Genomic DNA, 23816 nt, shown 5'->3' on the forward strand with positions numbered 1-23816 from the left:
ATTAAATGGAAAAGAGATTGTATCTTCAACAAATGGTGCTGACAAAATTGAGTTTCTATCTGTAGAATTAAATAGGACGCATACTTCACCCCACGTACAAAAATTAACACGAGGTGAATCACAGACATAAGTGTAAATCCCAGAGCTATTAAGACCATCAAGGGAAAAATAAGGACAAACTAAAAGCCTTATTACAGAGCACAGACACACAGTCAAATACAACAAAGTAACAAACACACAGTAGATGATAAAAGAAATGACTGGGATCTACTAAAAATAAAACACTTTTGTTCATTAAAATTTTCATCAGAAAAGTACAAAGGGAGCCATGGAATGGGGAGATTTTTCTTCAATTTACAAAGAACTAATCTCTAAAATCTATAGGAAACTGCAACACTGCAATAAGAAAAAGAAGAATAACTTAACTGAAAAGTGGGCAAAGGGCATGAACACAGACCTCAGCAATGATGATATCCAAATGGCCAACAAACAGATGAAGAAATAATGCTCGTAATCACTAATGCTCGTAACACCACCAATGACAGCCAAGGTCAATAAAATAGAAAATAGCAAATTCTTGAACTCTCATACAATACTAGTGTAACTGAAAATATGTACGGCCACTGGGGAAAGTGATATGGCACTACCTCAGACAAGTGGCCACAGAAACGTAACATGATCATGCAATCCTTCTTATGGGTATATAGCCAAAGAAACAAGACTGGAGCAGACATGTGCACACCTGTGTCCAGTACAGCACTGTTCATAATAGCTAGAAATCAGAAACAGCCAAAGGCTACCGCAGTAAAGGAATGGACAAAGAATCCGGAACACTATGCGTCACTAAAACGTAATGATGAAACCACAAAACCCCGAGGGCTTGGATGGACCTGGCGAACATTATGCTGAGTGAAATTAGCCAATCACAGGAGGATAAATAGTATATGAGACCCTTGTCATAAGGGGAAAATAAAACCAAGATAAAGATTTCTTACCAAAGAGAACGGACTTTGGGGATTATCAAGGGGGTGTTGGGGGAAGGAAAGAAAGACAGATTAGACCAGGAGTCAGCAATTTTTTAGAAAGAAAAACCAATTCTGTCCATCACAACAATTTAAAAATCATCCAAGCATCATAAATATATTTTATTTCGCTGTGAACCCACCTCAGTGCCTGAAGCCCACGGGGGTAAAGCCAGGCAATGGTTCAGGGTGACAGTTTGCTTTCGCATGGGACACTGAGAGAGGCCCATGGGATCGGACCTGCCACAAATCCAAACCCATGCACCATAAATATATTTTCACAAACAAATTAAATCACCATTATCTGAATAATGTTCTTTGTTTTTTTCTTCACCTCTTCTACATTGTCAAATCACTGTTCTTTCATGGGCCTCTTCATTCTTGGAAACAAACAGAATGCACAGAGTGAGGTGTGTGGGGCAAGAGACATGCTGTTTTTTGCCCAAAATTGGCGCACTGAGATGGCTATGTGAGCAGGTGCATTGTTGTGGTGGCAAAATCAGCCCCTCTTCTGGCACAAATCAGGCCTTTTTTGTTGCACTGTTACACAATCTTTTCCGGACCTCTAAATAGAAACCTTAATTAACAGTCTGACTTGGTGGAATGAACTCCAAATGCACTATGAGTGGACACTGTTGTCCGTTTGGAAAGTTGATGGACATCCAGAATGAGGTTTGTCATCAATTGACATTTCACCTTGTTTGAAATGAGAAAACCACATGCATGCTTGAGTTTTTCCCATAGCGTTGTCCTTGTAAGCTATGTTCGACATCGCAACAGTTTCTGCGGTGTTTTTGCTGAGCAGGAGACAATTTCACAGTCGCACCCTGTTCTCTTAAATAGGTCATCAAAAAAAACAAGGTTCGAGTGAAACAGGTTTTATGAAAAAATTCTCAATGACCAAAGAGAACCTTCCCAGACGACACCGTTGGGTGCATTAACTCACAGTGACTTGCTTGATGCTCTCCTAGCAGGAAAAACATGTGCTATAAGAACTCTGCTCCGCCCAGGCAATTCTGGTTTTTTGGTGGGGTAACCTCTCCAGGTGTAATGGAGAGTACTTTGAAGGTGATAAGGTTATTTGGTAAAAAAAAAATTCAATACATAGCTTTGGAAACAAAAACTTCCAGGGTTATTTTGGGTACCTGCTCAGAGGGTTCGGGAGCCGCAGTTTGCCCACCCTGCACTAGATGGCAACAGCTTGGATGAAATAGAAGATAGCAGTCCTGAAGAGAGAAGAAAAATCAGGAGTAGATCAAAGGTCAACTATTGGGAGCTTAATTAGTAGTTTAAACGGTTGACTATAAAGTTGATGATCTAAAATATAAGTCCCTACTTAATTTACAATAAAAAATTGCTATTAAAATAAATTGATGAGCAAAGCTAGGATTCATTACATTCTAATCACATTTGTTTTGAAGCAGCACCCCACCAGCAAAAAAAAAAAAACCCAACCTGGTATTTAATATGTCCTGTGTTAAAGAGTAACAGAAGACATCCCAAGGCCTTGTTTGCAGGAACACCACTGGCCCAGGAGCCCCAGGAATACAAACCAACTCACTGGAACAGGAGGAAGGGCAGGAGAAGGAAGCACCCCCGCCAGATGATGTCCTAAAGTAAAGAGAGCATTGAAGGGAGAGTCAAAATGTAGGGTTGTCTATAGATTGATTTCATAAATAAGGATTGTAGCTTCCTTTTAGTTTCCTTGTTTACTACTCTGACATAACTGCCTCCTCATTCTCTTTATCTTTCTAAAGAGAGATTATCATTTTTTTTCTTGTTGTTCTCTTGACCACTGTACCTAGAATGTAGAGGGGTTTGTGGTGATCATATTATAATTTAGTTCATAAGTTTCATAATTTTGAGAAGAGACCACAACAAACTAGAGAGCGAGTAGACACAATAAAGAGATAAATATTCTGGGGGCGGAGGGGGGGGGGGAGAACAGATGTCATTGTCTCCAGATGTCATAAATAGGTTGTCTAACACATGAGCCCAGTGGTGATACCCATACTGTAAATCCCTACTTCCTAATCACAGCTGACAGTGAAAAGGAGGAGACAGGACTCAAGTTGAGACATTAAATTCGTTCTCATGGAAACTTGTAGTAGAGGGTCTGGAGACAATGTTGATGGTACTGAGACAAAATAATAGCAACGATTTAGAGTGCAGGGTCACCAGCTCTGCTACTAAGAAAGAGGCTTAGTCGCTGTCTATACTCAAATTAATCGTCAACTCTTTTAATTCTAAAGTACTTCATTATTCTGTGGGAAACAGAACCCGACAGAGTGCATGTGGACAAACTCTTAATATGTTAAGGATTGTGGGAGGCCAAGGCTGCTGGTGAGAGAGACTTTCACGTTCACGGGCTGGAGATGTGTTCCAGTCACATTCTCCTAAGTACAAGTTATTCCCAAGAAGTCCTCCCATAATGATGCCAGCATTAAGGGGCTTGCAAGCACATGGTTGCTGCATCCACTTGAAGGCCAACAGCTGGAAGGCTAGCTGCCTGAAGGTTGGCTGCCATCCAAAGCAATCAGACCCTATAATCCCACCCTAAGTAAGGCCCACTCCCTTCGGATAAGGATGGCAGATTATTCTCCTGGAGAAGAGTTCAAAGACAACTTAGGTCAAGACAGTTCAGAGACAATGAAGGTTAGGAGGCTGACATCCTGACTCTAGAACCCACCCGTCTTGTTTCATATGTACCTACCTGTCACCTGTATGCCTCCATTACTTCCCCTTTCTATTGTGTGTATATCCCTAGCTCATCCCTCTCGTGTTTCATTAATCCCCTAACAAAACCCCTTAATGTTATGTATGTGCTTACCATATGAAGTAGATAGTTTATTGTGCCAACCTGGCTGATAAACACGTTGGGTTAATTGAAGGGCAAGACATCTTGTCTTACTAGTTCTGGGAGCTCTTGCTTTGTGATCGTCAGACCACGGTGCAGCTGCATTAGCCAGTTCGCTGCTTTAGCTGGAAAGGCTCACTTCCTGCAAGACATCCCTGAGGAGAAGCCACATGGACCTACCCCAGTGCAGCCCTGGATGCTGGAGCACCTGTGTGGAGACCCCTGCCAGCACTGAGATGCTTACACATTCGCTGACTCAGCTTTCCTTCTGCAGTCAGCATCATTGCATGTGTTTTGTGAGATGGCAGAGGACTTTGTGGATTGGTGTTGGACATATGGGTTAATGTTGGACTTGTGGGCTTGGGAAGCACTGGGTTGACATATTTAATTGATGCGCACTTCCCCTTTATATAAAACTCTCTCTTATACATGAGTTTCTGTGGATTTGTTTCTCTAAAGTACCCAGACTAACTCACTGTAGCTTGCATGCCTGAGATTATATATACATTACTACCTCATTCTGGTTCCAAAAGAGGTGAGCCCTTGATTCCTTGTCTCGTGTCTCTTTAGCTTACCCCCTCAATTACACAACCATTCCCTTGGACCCATTTGGTTGAGGGGAGGCTGGCCCCCCACATTCCTCCCTTATTTGTTAACATCATCTATGTTTTAAACTCATGGTCATCTAGTTGAGTCCAACTATTAGACAGACTAGAACTACCCCTTTGGGTTTTCATGGATTTAAATCTTAAAGGAGCAAAAAGCCTCATCTTTCTCCTGTGGAGCAGGAGCTGGTTTCCAATTGCTGAGCTTCCAGTTAGCAGCCCAACTTGGAACCCATTATGCCACCAGGGCTCCTATTTATGTTTTAGCGAGGCTTAATTAATAACAGACATCCTAGAGGTACAGAGCTTGAGCACTGGGCTGCTAACTGAAAGGCCATCTGCTTGAACCCATAGGCCATTCCATGGGAGAGGAATGTGCTCGACTCCTTCCGTAAAGATGGCAGCCTCCGTAGTGTCATTCTGAGTTAGATTAAACTGGACGACAATGTGCTTAGTGTAGGAATGCTTACACATTTCAGTTCTTACAAATAAAATAACCTGATATGGAGTCTATAAAATTCTCATCCAATTTCCAATATATTCTTTCATGTAAAAGGCAAGGTTATTCTAACATTCATCTAGAAAATTAAATTCACAAAACAATAAAATGTGGGAAAGGGAGAATAAATCATGAAGAATTGGTCTATCAAATACCAAATATACTAAAAAGCTAGTTATTTGTATATGTGTTAAAAGTGGGTAACTAACAATACTTCATAGAATTGAGGAGTTCAAAACCAGACAAACATAGATGAATTTAAAATTCTGAAGTACTTCAATACTTATAAAAGTAAAGTTTCAAATAAACAAAGAAAATATTATGCAACCTGTTCAACAGCAATGATTTATCCCCGTTCATAAAAACAGGCTGTTATGCCTTTTACCACAGACATAAATTAAAAGTCAAAATGGATCAAGTCTTTTAAAAGTATTTTTAAACAATTAAAATATTAGGAATTTTGAAGGCTATTTTTTATAATCCTTGAGTCACAAGATGGTTCTCCTCAATTAGCCATTTATAATGTCATCAAAAATACTGTACACTGAGTTTAAAATCAAATGATAGTCTTGGAAAACATACTTAAAACACATAAAAATAACAGACAAAATTAGTTGCCTTCATGTATCAAGAATTCCTAGAAATTGTTGAGAAATAGATAATTAATATGGTAGAATATGGTAAAGAACTTCAAAAGTCCATTCACACTAGAAATGTCAAACAAGGAAAGAATTCTATTTTTGTTGGAAATCAAGGAAGTTCAAAATGAAACATAATTAGATGCAACTTTTAAACCTCTACAGTTTTAAAATATTAAAAGGAAAATACTGAAAGTGGGGAAAAAGAGGCATTTATATATCTATTTTGTAGGAAGGGCGATTCTTTTACAGCCTTTTTGGATTTCTATCTGACAACACCTGGTAAAGTGTTACATCATATAGCCTTCAATCTAGAAATTCTACCTCTCAATATTTATCATAAAGAAATGTACATATATTTATACAAAGATATATATGTTCAAGAATATTTTAAATTGTAATATTCAAATATTATATATAAGATATATGTATATTACTTAAGCTATATATTGCTTATATGTCTTATATAAGCAATAACAAAAATAGAGTTGGGAACATATCACATCAGTAGGATGAAATTAAAGACATCTTAAATGCTAAGGGTGACAAGTTGGAGAGGTTTGACTGGAAACTAAGGGTTATAAAGGGCTGCCTTGAGTCCCATAGTGTCCATTCCAAATAATGAGCTCAGCAAGGTCTCCATCAACAGCAAAATGTAGGACTGTGAGAGAATCAGGGAGAAGAAATATACAGGAAAAAGGCAGATCTGAAAAGCTCTTAGGAGTAAAAGCTAGCTAGTACCAGCCATACTATGCTGACTAAGGGAATAGTAATGTGGTCGTGATAGATCTTATAGGGGAAGCAAGCTTGAGAAGGGAAATAAGCAGACTTAAAATCCAGATACAGGGTCCGTCGTGCCCGCAAAAACTACTGCAACCATAAAAACAAAATAATTACTTTGGGTAGGAGATAAATAAAATAAACAAAAATCCACTAGAGCTCTGTGCTTGAACCACTGCACTACCATGGCTTCTAGATCAGAAGGAGAATATCGAAATTGAAAGCCTTTCTAGTAAGCCATTAGACTACTATAACCACAGCCACCTCGTACATACCAACTTTCAGAGGACACTTAGTGTCAGAAAAAAAGAAACAAAACACAGAACCATATTATCTGTTCATTTGTGTGTGGAACACACATTTTTGTGAATTTTGAAAGAAGTATGGTTAGATGCATTCCTAAGTTAGTTCTGAAAATGTAAAATTAAATTTATGGGAAAGGAGATGTAAAGGGACGTCTACTTTTGCTTTAAATACTTGTTATTTTGAATATTTTATAAGAACTTTCTATTGAAGTTGAATTTTTATAAACAGCTTAAAAGATAAGAGAATAATTCAATTATTTTACCAAATTTATAGTTTAAAAATATCTTTAATTGGCCAGCGCAGTTTAAAGTTCAGGATGGTTGACCTGGTTAATATTCCATCTTTCTCTTCCTACACTCAAATTAAAAATATACAATCACATTTTAAAAGAGAACGAGAAAGCACTTACATGCTCCAGAATTTATTATTTATAAAGGCCTGACAGCTGAAATCAAACCAGAGTCCAAAATACATACAACATATTGCCATTGCCATTCCACCAGATAGGGATGACACCAGTAGTGTGCCATGATGAGAGGGAGGATGAAGAGGAACAAGAGACACTGAGGAGGTCATTAGTGGGACACCAGCAGGAGCTATTGTCACGCGCCTCCTTCACTGCTTGTAACAGTGAGGTTTTCGAATAGAGAGGCAAAACAAGTTTCCTGGATGTCTGACAGCGTCTTGAAAATTGGGGAGCCCCCATTTCTAGAATATTCACATTAAAACAGCACAAATTTCCCCATTTCCCTTTTACAGATCAGCATGTACTTCTCATCCTCACAAAGCAAAAGAAATATTGGTAAATTAATAGGATACTTCAATCACAAAGGCTCCCAAGGAACTAGTCATCTCCAGAGAAAATCAGCACATAAAAAAGCTAACCTCAAAAAAAAAATAGCACTTATATCACATCCATGAAAGCAAAACAGCTGAGATAATGGGCATTTAAATTTTAGTTCTTAAAGTATAATATTCCAAAATATATGGGCTAAGTAGGAAGCTGGAAACACCCACAAAATGAGATAGTGATTTTTATTTCCATCTCTAGGAAATTACCTGGGGTAAAAGTAGTGAAATGTAAAGTATATGGTGAGGGATAGAAAGATGAAGAAGTTCTAAAGTTCAATCCTAAGACCTACAACAAACTAGAGAAGTAATAGGCATAACCCAAAGAGCAAAACATCACAGGAAACAGAAGCAGATGACATTAACGACATTGTTTCAGGATGTAGTAAATGAATACGACTTCAGGCTGTCTCCAACAACTGGACCAGTGGTGTTACTTAAACTATAAAATGTGGCCATCTGATTATAGCTGATGATGTAAGACCTAAGTTCTGAAATTTATTTAGCCTACCACCACTTTTAAGAAAAAATTATTCAGTAACCCACTGATAATGAAAAATGTTTGTACAGTAGCCCATAATCCTAAATAAAGTGTAGGTATTTGCTTTCTACTCCCATAAAGAGTTACCGTCTTAGAGACTCACAGGGTCAGTTCTACCCTGTCCTATAGGGCCACTAATAGTCAGCATCAACTTTATAGGAGCGAGTTGGGTTTTGTTTTATAATAGCTTTATTGACATATAATTCACATATCACACACTCCCATAGTTCAATCATATTAAAAAGAGTTGTATAATCATCACTATTATCAGTTCTAGAACATTTTCTTCCTTCTTGTCATCAATATTAACCTTCCATTTCCCTCCAGCTTCCCTTCCCATACCCCCAATAAGCCATGGATCCAGTTATTATCTCTATAGATTTGCCCATCCTGGATTGCATGTACTGAAAAATCTACCCAAAAAACCCAGCAAACATAATAGTAAATAACTAGAGGAGCAACAATAACTAAAATAAACCAGTAAAATAACATCAATCAATAAAAACTCAGGAAATATTAAAAACTAGAATAAATTCAAAATGGTCAAAAGAGAGATCAAAGGATCAGGTATTTCATTTTAACCCAACTAAATCTGTCATAATTGACTTCAAAATATTCTCTGTCTGATATCAAGGCTGGTCACATCCCTCAGCTATGCTCAGAGGAGATTTACCAGAGGTTTAATTCATGCAGGGGCTTTCCAACTGGATTTGGGATCCCACTGTCATCCATAGTCTCCTGAAAATATGATATTCATAATTTACATTCTAACATCATTCCCTCCTTGGGATTTGGATTGTATTACTTATCATCCTTAGATCACACAGGCTGGTGTGCTTCTTTCATGAGCAGTCCCCCTGAATCTTTCTAGCACCAATACCAGAGAGCGGTATTGCCCACTTAGGAGATAAGACGCAGGACTCAAGCTGAAACAATAAAAAATCTCTCAGGAATCTAGAACTTGGCATAGAGAGCAGTGTGATAGGTAGGTTTATTGTGCCAACCTGGTCAATAAGAACATGGGGGGCTATTAAGGTTACAGTTTGATTGGAGGGCAAAGAGATAAATGGCTCGGCAAGCCCCACCTCTCTCTCCTGGTCTCTGGTGATTGGACCATTGTGCGGCTATCTTAGCTAATTGTCTCTTCAACTTGTGAGCTACACTGCCCATGGGACACCCAACCTGTGGATAGTGTGGCTAAAGCTTGAGGTTCCTTTGACACCTGCTTCGCCACACTGTTGTTGCATACATCACTTGAGCTTGGCACTGTTGGATCCTGTCATCTGGTTAACTGTTGTTGCCCCGCCCTGCAGTTCGATGCCTGTGGCCAGACTGCCTGCATTGCTCTATGGAAGACTCAGCTGTCTGCTTCCTTGATCTTGTACCCCTCATGACTTGAAGGACTTTCAGTATATTAACTCATCCACGGAAGTGAGTTGAACTGAGTCCTCTGTACTGAAATGCGGACTAGTTAGCTGTTGCATTCCTTTGTGCTGTATATATCTATCCTCTTACATATATATAAAATCATAAGTGTCCTGGTTTTGTTTCTCTAGAGAATCCTAACACAGAGACTCTGTTATTGTGGGAAACTAACACTGAGGGAAATGTGACTCAGACTATATTCCCTAATTTGTAACAAAGGGAATCTGGAAAGCTAGCATTCCACAGTAGGTAAGCCACCATTTTGGTTAAGTTAAAGTACAAGTACATTATCCTACCTTAAATGTCATTCCCACAGATTCTCCCCTAACAGCTGTGCTGCCTTAAAGTGAGCACATGGTTGATTTTATCTCCTTGTAGAAGCAGACCTTTTGTTACCTCCTCCTTCCATGTTAACCAGCCCCCTTCATACTCTCCCCCAATACAATTAGGTTTCCTCACATGTGAGCTCAGAGACTTTACTGTGGTTACCCACCTTGTGACATATGTAACTACTGAATATGCATGTCTTATGGCTAGCTATAAATATCCCAAGACAGTAAAGATTCTCGATCACTTCTCCCACCTCCACATGGACCACCAAGAGAGCTGAGGTGAGCATGCTACAATAAAATGTGTCTGACTCCTTTATGTTACTCTTTCTCCTATTTTTTCCTGTCTTCTATGACTTTACTATAATCTTTCTATATTATAAGCATACAATTGCACCTACTGACCCTTCAGTTATTAGAGGCTTGTTTCCTCTGATATGTTATTAACATGACAGAGTCATCAGTTTTCAAAAATCTAGAGCACAAATTCACAGACTGCTACTAGGGAATGTGGGAATGGCTACCAATACTGTCAACATTTGTTTCAATTCTCTGAAATGCCCCAGTATCAATTCACTAAATGTATTAGTTGTCACTGGTGTGACAATATCTCGGTAGAAAAAAGAAAGATGAGACATTATGATGCAGTGACTAAATGCTCAGCTGCTAATCAAAATGTTGGCCATTCAAACCCACCCCCCATACTCTGGGGGAAAAGTTTGACAGTGTGCTTCTGCAGAGATTATTGCCTGGGAAACATAATGAGGCAACTCCACTCTGCTCTACTGAGTTGCAATGACTTCCAATGAACTAGATGACGACAGGTTTATTTTGAATTTTAGATGAATTAAAAAGTCCAGAAACATCCAGTTATATATGAATTTAGAAATTTTCCAATGTATGCTATTATAAATGACTTTATTTCATCTTCATATTTAAATTATAGTTTTGCTGGTTATAATTTTTTATTCTGTTTGTTTTTCAGTACTTTTAACACAAGAGGACTTCAAAATAATTGAGGGCAAAAATCCATTATCTTTCCGTTCCATTCTTCCATGAACTTTTTGAAGACCCCCTACGATGTCATTTTGCTGCCTTCTGTTCTACATCATTGATTTGTTCATGGGAAGTCATCTGTTAAGTATATTATTCCTCTCCTGTATGTGAAGAACTTCTTTCCAATAGTGATTTTAATACTTTTCTCTTTTCCTTTCAATAATTTGATTATAGTTTGTTTAGGTGTGTGTAACTTTATAAGTGCTCTATGTGCAGTAAGTAGAACTTGTTTGATTGATAATAAACTATTTTAATTAAAATTAGGTAATTTTGATGATCATTTCTTCAAATGTATTTCTGTCCCTTCAAAATTTTTTGATTCTCCTTTCTCCTCTCCTCCTGAAACATGTTTATATGCTCACAAGTCTTTAAGATTGTGCTAATTTTTATTCAGTATTTTTATACAGTATTAAAATTAGATAATTTCCATTTATATATGTCAATATGCTTTATTATTTCTCTGCCATCACTAGTTATTTTTACTTTTATTGTATTACTTTTCAACACCAGAATATAAATGTTTCTTGTTTTTATTATTTGTATCTATTTATTGAGATTCTGTTTATCGAATTGCTGTCATCTTCCTGAATTATAATTCCTTACATATGCTTTCCTTTAGTTCTTTGAACGTATATATTTTAGCTATTTTGAAATGATTTTTGAATTCAACTTCTGAGGATGCTCTAAGGTAAAGTCAGCTGACTGTTCTTTTTTTAGTTATGAGTCATACTTTGTGGGCGAAGATTGCATGTTTTATAATACTTTCTTGAATACTTGACATCTTAGACAATATATTGATGCAAAACTAGAGTCTGGATTTTTCTCTTTAAGAGCTGCTGTTTTGTTTACTCGTCTATTTTCTTCAGTAACTTGCCTGAACTAAATCTGAAAAGCCTTTGTTGTTGTTGTTGTTGTTAGGTACCATCAAGTCAATTCCAACTAATAGCCAATCGATGCACAGAAGAAAAACTGCCCAATACTGAGCCATCCTTACAATTGTTGTTATGTTTGTGCCCCATTGTTTAAGCCACCATGTCAGCTCATCTTTTTAAGGCCCTTCTTTTGTGCTGCACCTCTACTTCACCAAACATGATGTTCTTCTCCAAGGACTGGGCTCCTGACAACATGCCCAAAGTACATAAGACAAAGGCTCACTATGCTTGCCTCTAAGGAGCGTTCTGACTGTATTTCTTCTGCCAAGACATGTTTGTTTGTTATTTTGGTACTCCATAACACTTCCAATATTCTTTCCCAGCACCATAATTCAAATGCACACCACTTCTACTTCAGTCTTCCTTATTCAATGTCCAAATTGCACATGCATATGAGGCCATTGAAAATGCATGGCTTGGGCCAGGCACTTCTTGGTCCTCAAAGTAATATCCATTCTTTCCAACTATTTAAATACAATGTGTTAAGAAGTCGATAGCTTTATCTTGAACTTGTATATGAGCAACTGATGATCCGTTCCACAGTCAGCCCCTGGCCTAGTTTTACCCAATGCAAAGCACATTTGATCTTTTGACAACTGTTTCCATGAACATTGATCATAGATCAAAGCAAGACAAACCCTTGACAACTTCCATCTTTTCTCCATTGAACGTGATGTTACCTATTGGTCCAGTTGTGAGAATTTTTATTTTCTTTACATTTAATCATAACCATATTGAAAGCTGAAATCCTTGATCTTTATCTGCAAATGTTTTAAGTCCTCTTTACTTTCAATAAGCAAGATTGGCCAACTGCATATCACAAGTTGTTTATAAGCCTCACTTGAAGCCTGATAGCTCATTCTTCTTCATAGAATCCAGTTTCTCTCAGTATTTGCTCTGCATACAGATTGAACAAGTATGGTGAGAGGATATAACCTTGACACACACCTTTCCTGATTTTAAACCATACAATATCCCCTTGTTATGTTCACTCAACTGCCTCTGGATCCATGTACAGGTTCGCAAGAGCAGTCTCATTCTTAAGGCTATCCATCATTTGTCATGACCCAGTGGAATGCTATCCACACAACTGAATGCTTTTTGATAGTCCAGTAAAAGACAAGTAAACATCTTTCCACTATTCTCTGCTTTCAGCCAAGATCCAGCTGATGTCAGCAATGATAGCCATTAAACCATAGACTCTTCTGAACCACACCTGAGCTTCTGGGAGTTCATCTTCTAGCACTGTCTCTGATAATGTTCTGCATCTATTCATCAGGCCTTCAATATCTGAGAATGTTTCCCTATTGTGCATAAGGATTTCAGTGACTAATTCTTCAATATCCATGGCCTATTCCTTCTTCAGAGTCTGCTCTTAGCTGGAAGTTCCACTGAAAGCTGTTCACTAGGTAACCCTGCTGACATTTGAAATACTGGTAGCATAGCTTCTTCTAACATCACAACAACACACAAGCCACCACAGTACAATAAACTGACAGACAAGAGGTGGCTAAAATACATACCTACCTAGAAATATGTAGTCACTTAAGAATTTACTCAGGAGCCTTAGAGAAGCTATGGGTTAGGCTTCTAACCACAGGGTCAGTAGTTCAAACCCACTAGCGACTCTGAGAGAGGAAGATGAGGCTTTCTTCTCCCATAGAGAATTACAATCTTGGAAACCACAGACAAGGTGGTTATAAGTCAGAATCAACTTATTTGGAGCGGGTTACATATTTGCTTCACGTTTCTTTCTTTTTTAATTCCTAACTTGCTAGGGTTTGTTTCTTTATCAGAGTAACTTACTACTCAGACAAATAGTGTTCAGGAAGTGTGTTGAAAACCTTGAGCCAGGAAATATTCCACTCTTTGCTGAGGGATCTATGTGTAAGATAGAAAGCAAGTTCAAATATCAGATTATTTTCAAGTATTTACTGGCTTTTCTCCAAGCTCGTTCACGTCTCATCTGTATGTGTATGTAGGCTCCACTGGTCGGACGTGTGAATGATGGGAAGTGAGGCCCACTCTTGTCTCAGCTGTGTTCATTTTTGCTTAGACTGAGGTCACCTCTTTAACTGAGAGAGTCAACAAACTCTTGGTTTCATGGCTACCCTAGACATGCCCACAGATCTGGTAGAGAAGGATGGTAAAATGACAAGAAAGAATGTCAAAAATGCATGCTAATCTTAAACTGAGTTTATGGTTTTCATTAATAAATATTTCTAAGTTTTTGTATGCCTTTAGTAGATTTCCAGAGAATCAAAATGGTTGTTTTGGCAATTTTGTCCAAAACTGAAATTTACTTTTGGGATGCGGTATTATCTACATCCCAATTCCACCATGACAGTGACTGAGTTATTTTAAAATTATGTTAAAGCTAAACAAATTCTGATTGTAAAATGTTTATTAAAGAATAATTTATCACTCAAAACCCAAACATCAAAATAATACTAGTGATAGGAATGTGTAGGTAATAAAAAGCTACCCAATGTACTCAGTTGATTAATTACAAACAGCATTAGATAAATATATGTTTAGATATTTTTGTTAAAAAACAAGGGGAATAATTTGAACAACAAAAATAGAATGCTTAGTATCTAAATTATTAAAAGATAAATTCTAAAACTAATAAAATTTTATCTCCCCAATAATAGGCAAAAGGAATGAGAGGGAAATTTTATAGAATTCTAAATAGAAAACTCTGGAATAAATTCAAATATGTCATTACTCATGTTACATGTGATTTAGTAAATCTAAATATTAAACTTTAGCACTTCTCTAATTGGGTCAGTAAAATAATACTCTATGTTGTTTACAAGTGACACTGAAAACAAAATTACACAGTAATGACAACAGCATAAGGACAAGAAAAGAAATATCAGGAAAATGATAAGGATAATCTAGTGTAATAATCTTGGGATCAAGCAAAATAGAATTCAAGGTAAGAAAACAGTAATAGAAAGAAATGGAGATATTTGATATCAATAATATAGATAATATAGGGTTGATATTGACCAAACAATTATAAGTATATATATTAATATTGATGTTTAGTCAAAATAATAAATAGTCATCTAATTTTTTGTAAATAACAACCTAACTTTGAAATAAAGAAAAAAATCAGAGAACCACAATAAAAAATTGGCAAATTCATATTCATAGGACCAAACACAAGCTAGCAACCTGACTAAGCAACAGGGGATGTATTTCTCTTATTTTTGTTCTTATTCTCAATCTAGTTTTTTGAGGGTTTTTGAAAGAACCTAAGCTTGTGGGATAGAAAGCTGCGTGGACAGAGACTGTGAGGGGCAAAGTTTGCGTCCTCTACCTTGTGATAATTTGGGAAGATGAGGAAGTGGACATGTCAAAAAAGTGAAGACTGAACTAATGCAATCGTTGACAGAATGCAAAACTGAACAGAAAACCCTAGAGAAACTCAAAAGTGAGATAAATTTTGAGAAAGTTTACCCTCTGTGCTGGGGGTAGGGGATGGGGAAGACTGGCTTGAAGATTCTTGTCATTTTCTGATATATTTTAAGCACCCTCACATTGATTCTGAAATAATCAAATGAAAAATGCTCCAGCTGAGAAAGCTGTGTTGTTAAGTGATATAAATTGCATGTGCCATTTAACATATCTTGATCTCTGCAGATTGTATTCTAATGGCTAAATTTATCTTCCCTGAGTGAGAGTTATCTTGCCGTTTCTTGGAGGTGTGTGTGTGCTATCATTCAAGTCTTTGTTCCTCAAAAGAGGAGACTGGGAAAATGGCTAGAAAGGATGTCCCTGCTTAATATTTTGTCACTGGAGAAGAGAATGTGAAAAAAAAGATTTAGATAGACTGTTATCTCTGCTAAAATTTTAATACCCTATATGCGGAAACCTAATAAGGTATGGCAGGTCTAGCACATGCTCTGAATGCCACTTAAAGTGGACACCACTGAACAGTTTATGTGAACCAGCACAGTTTCCATCTCCAGCTGTGAGAGATCTTTCAGTGAGTTAAAATTAATACTTTCCTCTTTGACTGCCTCTGTGGGTCAAGGCAGACTATGTAACCTGCTCAGCTGAGTACAGGAAGAGCAGAAACATGTATACACACACACGCACACACACACACATGCTCACAAAGACTTTGAGCCCATCATAAACCAATCTTCATCAGTGAAAGCAAGAATGGTATGATTCTAATTTCCATAGTGTGCTATGATGTGTTAACGAAAAGATTAATGAGCTTCACTTGCATTTTTTGAGCTGACATTATGAAAAAATTACCTAAATGATAAGTGTCAGATGTTTGGACTGGGGCATAACTTCAGTGCTTGAGATAGCGATGCTATTTTTCATAGATCTGTCTCTGCCCATATGTGATGTTATATATGATTATATATATATATATATATAGTCAAATGTACCGCTGTCAGTTTACCATGCTTTGTTGCCTTTGGGAAGTTGAAGGGCTAAAACCATCCCAATCAAGAATGCGGCTGAATTTCTTCTTCCCTGAGAAAATAAGAATTCATACTGATAGCTTTCTAGTCAATGAGCCTTTCACGTGGAGTAAAACGTGGAACCTCATCTGAGAAGAATGGCTCTTCTGTTCCATATTCCTAGAGGTTGGAGACCCAGATCAAAAAGAGAGGTTACGTTCAAAGGAAGTTTCATTTAGAAGAGTGAGAGGGTGTGTCCAGAAGGCTTTCCCCTTTTAATACAAGATTAGAGGCGTCTGCACAGTGAGAAGAGGGTTGCGGCAGTAGGGGAGGAGTTGGGCTGCCCACTGCACAGTCTGGTCCTCATCCAGCAGCCAGCCGCAAGAGAAAGGGGAAGCTGTCTGCCCCGGAATGACGGCAGCCTCCGAAACTCGGGGGCATTCTACTCTTTTCTAGATGGTCTCCGTCCGCCGAATCACAGCGAGATTCCAGACCCAGGCAAAGAGTGATTCAAGCAGACACTTAAATGGAGGAGTCTGTGATCATGAACTCCAAAAATAGATGTATCCAATATCTGCCTTGCTTTATCAATTAAATTTCTAAAGTTAGGGAAAGCAAAACAACATTGACTTACAATGAAAGTATACTACAATGGTTTTCATTTTAATTTTGAGCTTCCTATAAAGGAATATTTTTAATCTAAGTATTTGCTCACATAAATTCAATTTGACAATTAAATTTTTCACTCATAAACTTAAAATAATTGCTAAGAACATTGAAAATGCATTTTATTTACATTCCAGTGACCATAGGGACCTACATATAAAAAGTTCTTTTGCATTAAATTAGCAGTCTAAATTTTATTTGTTTGCAAGTTTAATTAGAACTTTTAAGTATAAAAAGGTATTTTTTAGGAAATGCTTTTCTTAATGAATATTCTTAAAATATTCATTCATATGTGGGTGAATATTTTTCATTACTGGAGTGAGAGGGCATATTAATTTTCTTCCTTTTGTAATAAACATGGAGAAAACTGTTCACATAAATGAGTAGGTGCAAGGAGCCCTATTCTAGTAATACCCTCTTTTTCTTTAATTCTTTACAAGTCATATACAAAACAAATACATGGCGATCAATCAACAAAATTTTTTTTAATTATATATCCACTGACAACCCATTAAATTTCCCTTCGGTTTTAATGGAAACTAATAATTGGAATCACCTAAGTTGCAAATTGATTTTTTTTACTAGTCATTATAATCATTCACTTTCTCAACACCAGAATCAATATTCTATATCATGCCCTTGTTTGGCCCCTAGAGCCCATTGCAAGCCAATACACATAGAAAGACCTAGAAGGAGTGAGAATTTTGTCTGGAGGCAAGGGGGGTGTTCTATTCTCTGAAAGAGTTTCAGTCTCAGAAACTCACAGAGGCAATTCTACTGTGTCCAATGGGATGCTCTGAGTCAGCATTGACTTGATGGTGCATTTGATTTGGTGAAGTAGCAAAGTAGGAAAGAGGAACCTGCAGATTTCATGCATATTCTAAGCACATCAGTTGTAGGAAAAGAACGATGGAATTTGAGAATCTAGACTCATTGGTCCTGTTACTCCTAGGGCTGCCTTCACGTATCGCCTGCAAAACATCTCTGTTTGAAAACGACTCATCAAAGTGGTAGTGTCCTGAAGGAAGTCAAGCTGGAGAGTGGTTACGAAGTAGAGATGCAGACTGGCTCAGATGTCACGTAAAAGACAAGGAAGGAGAGAACATCCAAAACGAAGACCAGAAGAGACCCTGTAACTCCCTCTTGAATGTGGTTAGAGCAGATGGGAGAGAAGATGACGTAAAAAGCTGAACCGAAAATTCCAGTGGGCATCTTGAGAAACAAAGTAAAGCATCGTGTTCAGTATATCTCAAGCTAAAAGAAATGAAGAAAATATCCAACAAACCTCCAGTTAAAATGTTGAAGACTATGGGGGAAAAAATCTTGACTAATGTAGGAAGGAATACACAGAATCACTGTACCAAAAAGAATTGGTTGATACTCAAATGATCAAGTACTGATGGCAGTGAAATAAGACATATCTGACCACCTCTGGTTCCTATGCCACCACAAGGCAGGGCTCAGACAAACTCCCAGGTTCCTTCTTAACCTACCCTGACACCAGTTTCCCATATCAACCTACATCTATACTGGGTTTGATAATTTGTTTCAGTGGCCACATAAAACTCAGAAACAATACTCAAATTTAAGGGTGTCCATTGATGGATTTCTGAATATCATCCAACCACAGTTAGAGCAGTACATTGATAGGAAACTGCCAGATTCCGACGAGGACATGGAACAAGAGTTATGATGTCAGATGGAGCTTGAAAACACAGAACACCAGAAAGATTTTACTGTGTTTTATTGACTATGCCAAAGCACTCAACTGTGTGGATCAGAACAGACTATAGATAACCTTGTGAAGAATGGGAATTCCAGAATCGTTCGTTGTGCTCATGTGGAACTTGAACATGGATCAAAAATCAGTTATAGGTACAGAACAAGGGAATACTGTATGGTTGAAAGTCAGGAAAAGTGTGGGTCAGGGTTATGTCTTCTCACCGTACTTACAATCTGTACACCAAGCAAATAATTAGAGGAACTGGCTGATCTGAAGAAGCCTGGCATCAGGATTGAAGGAAGCCTTATTGACAAACTGGATTATGCAGATGACACAATCTTGCTTGCTGAAAACTAGGAGAACTTGAAGCACTTTCTGATGAAGCTCAACGACTACGACCTTCACGATGGATTAAAATTCCATGCTTAAAAACACCCACAAAAATCCTCATAATTGTACCAGTAAGCAACATATTGGTAAATGGAGAAAAGATTGAAGTTGTCAAGGATTTACTTTTGCTTGGATCCACAATCAATGCTCATGGAAGTAGCAGTTAAGAAATTAAAAAAAAAACAAACCACTGGGCTGATCTGCTGCACAAATTTTCTCTAAACTGTTAAAGAGAAAGATAGCACTCTGAGGAATAAGGCGTGTCTGACCTAAGGCATGGAATTTCTATAGCTTCGTATGTATATATATGCAAGCTGGAAAATGAATATGTAAGACTAAAGAGGAATCTATGTAGTTGAAGTTTGGGAAGAATATTGAAAATATCATGAACAGTCAGAAGGAAAAATATTATAGGTTAAATATTAAGGTAGCAGGCAGACATTAGGCCTCTATTCAACTACCCCCATCAACACAAGAACATTGTGCTCTAACAATCCAGCATTCAGTGACGCTCACCTTCCCGACACGATCGTGAAGACAAAATGGGTGCAAAAGCAAATGTGGTGAAGAAAGTTGACAGTATCAGGCTATCAAAAGATATAGCATCTGGGGTTTTAAAGGCTTGATGATAAACAAGCAGCCATCTAGCTGGGAAGCAACCAAGCCCACATGGAAGAAGCACACCAGCCTGTGTGATCATGAGGTGTAGATGGGATGAGGTATCAGGCATCAAAGACCCAGAACAAAAAAAATCATATCAATGTGAATGTGAGGTGTGGGGTGGAGTGGGGACCAAATGTCCATCTGTAGACAATTGGACATCCCCTCATAGAAGGGTCACAAGGAAGAGACGAGCCAGTCAAGGTGCAGTATAGCATCAATGAAACATACAACTTTCCTCTAGTTCTTCAATGCTTCCTCTCCACCACTATCATGATCACAATTGACATATAACACTCTCCCAGGGGGTGAACAACAGAAAAGTGGGTGATGGGAGGCATGAAAAATATAATAATTTATAAATTATCAAGGGTTCATGAGAAGAGTGGGGGGGAGAGCTGATACCAAGGGCTCAAAGAGAAAATGTTTTGAAAATGATGATGGCAACATATTAATACATGTTCAAATGTGCTTGACACAATGGATGTATTATGGATTATGATAAGAGCTGTAAGAGCACCCAATAAAATGATTTTAAAAAATAAAGAAGAAGAAGCAAAGAAGCTCATGAAAGGTCAGAAGGAAAAGTAAATCCGTCCGTGGAGAAGGACATCATGCTCGGTAAAGCAGAGAATCGGTGAGAGGAAGACCTTCAAAGAGATGAAGGACAGAGTGACCACCACACTGAACTCTAAGGTAGCGGTGATAGTGAGGTAGGCGCATTCCGGGCAGCGTTCTGTTCCCTGCAGAGAGGGTCACTGTCAGTTGTAGTCAACTTCCTGGCATCCACCAAGGAAAGGGGAGGAAGGGGCTTGCCTCTGCTGTCACGTTCCATCACCCAGCAAATGTATCTAACCCTACAGCATCAGTTCTTTCCCTTTGTAGCAGTGGAATTGTTTGCAGTTCTCCTTACACTTGAAGAATCAACTTATAGGTAACCCCCCTGAGAGAACAATCATGTTTCGCTCATGAGGAACCATCCAACCAAGACCTCCTGATCAGAAGATGGACAGGTCTCCATCTCAAAGCCCCTACTCCAAGATCCCAGTGCCAGGGGAGTGACAGCCACTCCACAAGCTCTGAGTGTCCATGCTGTGAGGCCAGGTCAGTTTCTTCACTTGCTCTCCACCCCCTGGAGGAGGTGGCTGCTTTCCTTGCCCCCCCTCTGATAGATTAGTATGCCCTTCTTGCCTTATTTTATTCTCCAGAATTTGATACATAGTCAACGATTTCTATTTAAATAACTGATATGGGTTCTGAATGTACTGCCTCTAGGAAGTGTGATTTTGCTGACAATCAGCCAACAATTTCACTTCTAGAAATTTATCATACAGATTGACTCATATCTGCAAAAATATTGTGCATAAAGGAAATTTATTGTAACTCTGTTTATAAGACTGAAGATTGGAGAGGAAATTAAAATTACACCAAGAAGGGAATGGTTAAATAAATTACAGGATGTTCATTAATTAAGCACAATACAGAAATTTAAAAATAAAATTTTAAAAACTCTGTACTGTACCAACATTGGGTGATTTCCAGGATATGTCAAGTGTAAAAAGGAAGGTACAAAATATATTACTGTATACTTCTGCTTGCATTTTTAAATTTACTAAAGAACATGTTTGTATAATCAGAGAATATTCCTAGAAGAATATACAAGAAACTGGGTTTCTGAGGAACAGAGATTTAAATTATACCATTTTGAAACTCTTGACTTTTATAATATATACATAGATTACCTACACAAAAAAATTAATTTAAAAAAGAAAGGACTTAAGGAGAAAATTTATAGAGGAGTTACCAGTTCAAAATTGCAAACTGTGCAAAAATATTTATGTGCTCTCTATCCCAAGGCTACATTTAAAAAGATGTTCGAAGAATTAAAGTGATATAAACTCACAACCATGAAGAGATTAAAATCAAAACACCAAACTCACTGCCATCGAGTTAATTGCCACTCATAGCAACACTACAGGACAGAGCAGAACTGCCTTTATGAATTTCCAAGAATATAACTTTCTGGGGATAGAAAGACCTGTCTTCTCCCCCAGAGCAGCTGGTGGTTTCAAATTTCTGACCTAATCGTTAGTAGCCCAACACGTAACCCACTACCCACCAAGAAGATATTCCTAAACATCTCTGGAAAAGGAAAGGGAGGTAAAAGGAACCACAGCCTGGAATAAGTGGGGAGCAGAGGCCTTCACAGCCAGGAAGGGAGAAAGTCTACCAGGTAAACCTGCCCAGTCTCCAGGATCCCAAGAGCCACAGACTGGGCACTACAACCATCTGCCATATGGTCAGCTCGCACTTTGGGTGACTCCATGCTTCTCAGAGTACAGATGGGCTCCACAGGGTTTTCAGTGGCTGATTTTTCCAGAAGTAGCACCAGGTCTTTCTTCAAAGGACCTCTAAGTGGACTCAGACTTAAAACCTTTTACTTAGCAGTCAAGCATGTTAATCATTTGCACTAGTCAGGGCCTTCACAATGAAAACTGGATACTGAAAGTTGGGAAATTAACTGGAAATTTGATAACTATCAAGATCAACTATTCCTCCTACTTCAACTAGAATGGTTGATCAGTAAGTTGTCTTACTTTCAGGCCCTAAATAAATACATAAACAAAGAGCAATTTTTTAAATACAGTAAGCAAAATGGAGAAAACAAAGGGAATTAGTGATGGTGTGTGAGATCCCAGGTAAAATTGAGTAGGTTGTGTTATTTAAGGATTTCCTGGCAAAATAGACAGCTCCCCGCCCACCAACACTCACTGCCATAGAGTGCTTGCTGACTGCTAGCCACCCTCCAGGACAAAGCAGAACTTTGTGGACCAGTCTGGAACTCTGGCTTTTTTAAACAGTTTTATTGGCATTTCATCCACATGTCATACAATTCAATAATTCAACCACATAAAGAGAATTGAGGTGTATAATCAATATAATCAATTCTAGAACATTTTATTCTTCCTTGTACTCATTATTATTCATGTAATTGTTTTTTTAATTGTGGCAAAAGTATACACAACAAAACATTCTCCAGCTCAACAATTTCTACATGTATCTCTCAGTGTCATTAATTATACCCTTTACGTTGTACAACCATTGTTGATGTCCTTTTCCAAAATATTCTACCACCATTGACATAAACTCAATGCCCCCTAGGCAAAAACTCTTCTTCACCCACATTAACCATTGGTCATTTGATTTGTTTTGTTTTGCTTTTTTTTAGAGTTTTCTTGATATAATATTCACACATCATATACTTCCATAGTAAAATAGCTTTTTAAAATGTTGTGTATACATTATTACAATCAGTTCTAATGTTCCCACTCTCCTCACACTGCATTCATTGTTTGTTCCCAAAATCCCCTTGCTGCCCCATTCCCTTGTTCCCCACGTCCCTGATAAAGCATTGCATCAGTTGCTGTCTCTATTCATCCACTCCTATATTTCATGAGAGTAGAAAGCTCCGTCTTCCTCCCATGGTGGTTTCAACTCCTGACCTTGCAGTTAGTAAGCCCAGTGAGTAACCACTACTCCACCTGGGCTCCTTGTTCTCTATACACCCAAAAGAAAAGAAAACCCACCAATGGACAATCTGCACCCAGGTTCTCTCTCTCTCTCTCTCTCTCTCTCTCTCTCTCTCTCTCTCTCTCTCTCTCTCTCTCTCTCTCTCTTTCTCTCTCTCTCAAACACACACACACACACACACTCGCACACACTCACACACTTTGCACACACACACTGAACTTTTTCTATTGTCCTATTTTTCAATACGTTGCTGTGTAAGAAGAAGACTAAAATAAGGAAAGAAACACTTGAGGAGCAAGACCATTATCAGGAAATACAAAATAGCCTTGAAGAAAAAACTCTTAATTTTCTTGATGATAATCTCACCCCCAACACGTTTATTGGCACACAATTTACATATCATACAATTGAATAGTTCAATCTTTCAATCCCATCAAGGGGAGTTGTACAATTGCCACCACTGCTATCTTAGAGCTTCACACACACACACACACACACACACATGCATGCACACACTGTGGTTAAATCACCTTTAAACAGAGTTGTGCAATTACGATCAGTTCTAGCGCTCCCTCCC

At 38.1% G+C, this 23816-nt stretch overlaps 1 non-coding gene across 1 annotated transcript; it reads right to left on the reverse strand.

Moving 5' to 3' along the window:
- Window positions 1–1151: 1151 nt before the first annotated feature.
- LOC142437730 (small nucleolar RNA SNORA42/SNORA80 family) lies at window positions 1152–1285 on the reverse strand. The gene has a single exon (XR_012782255.1). It is a non-coding gene; the product is annotated as a small nucleolar RNA SNORA42/SNORA80 family (small nucleolar RNA).
- Window positions 1286–23816: the final 22531 nt, after the last annotated feature.

This window comes from Tenrec ecaudatus, chromosome 1 (genome assembly GCF_050624435.1).
Source record: "Tenrec ecaudatus isolate mTenEca1 chromosome 1, mTenEca1.hap1, whole genome shotgun sequence".
Classification (NCBI taxonomy): domain Eukaryota; kingdom Metazoa; phylum Chordata; class Mammalia; order Afrosoricida; family Tenrecidae; genus Tenrec; species Tenrec ecaudatus.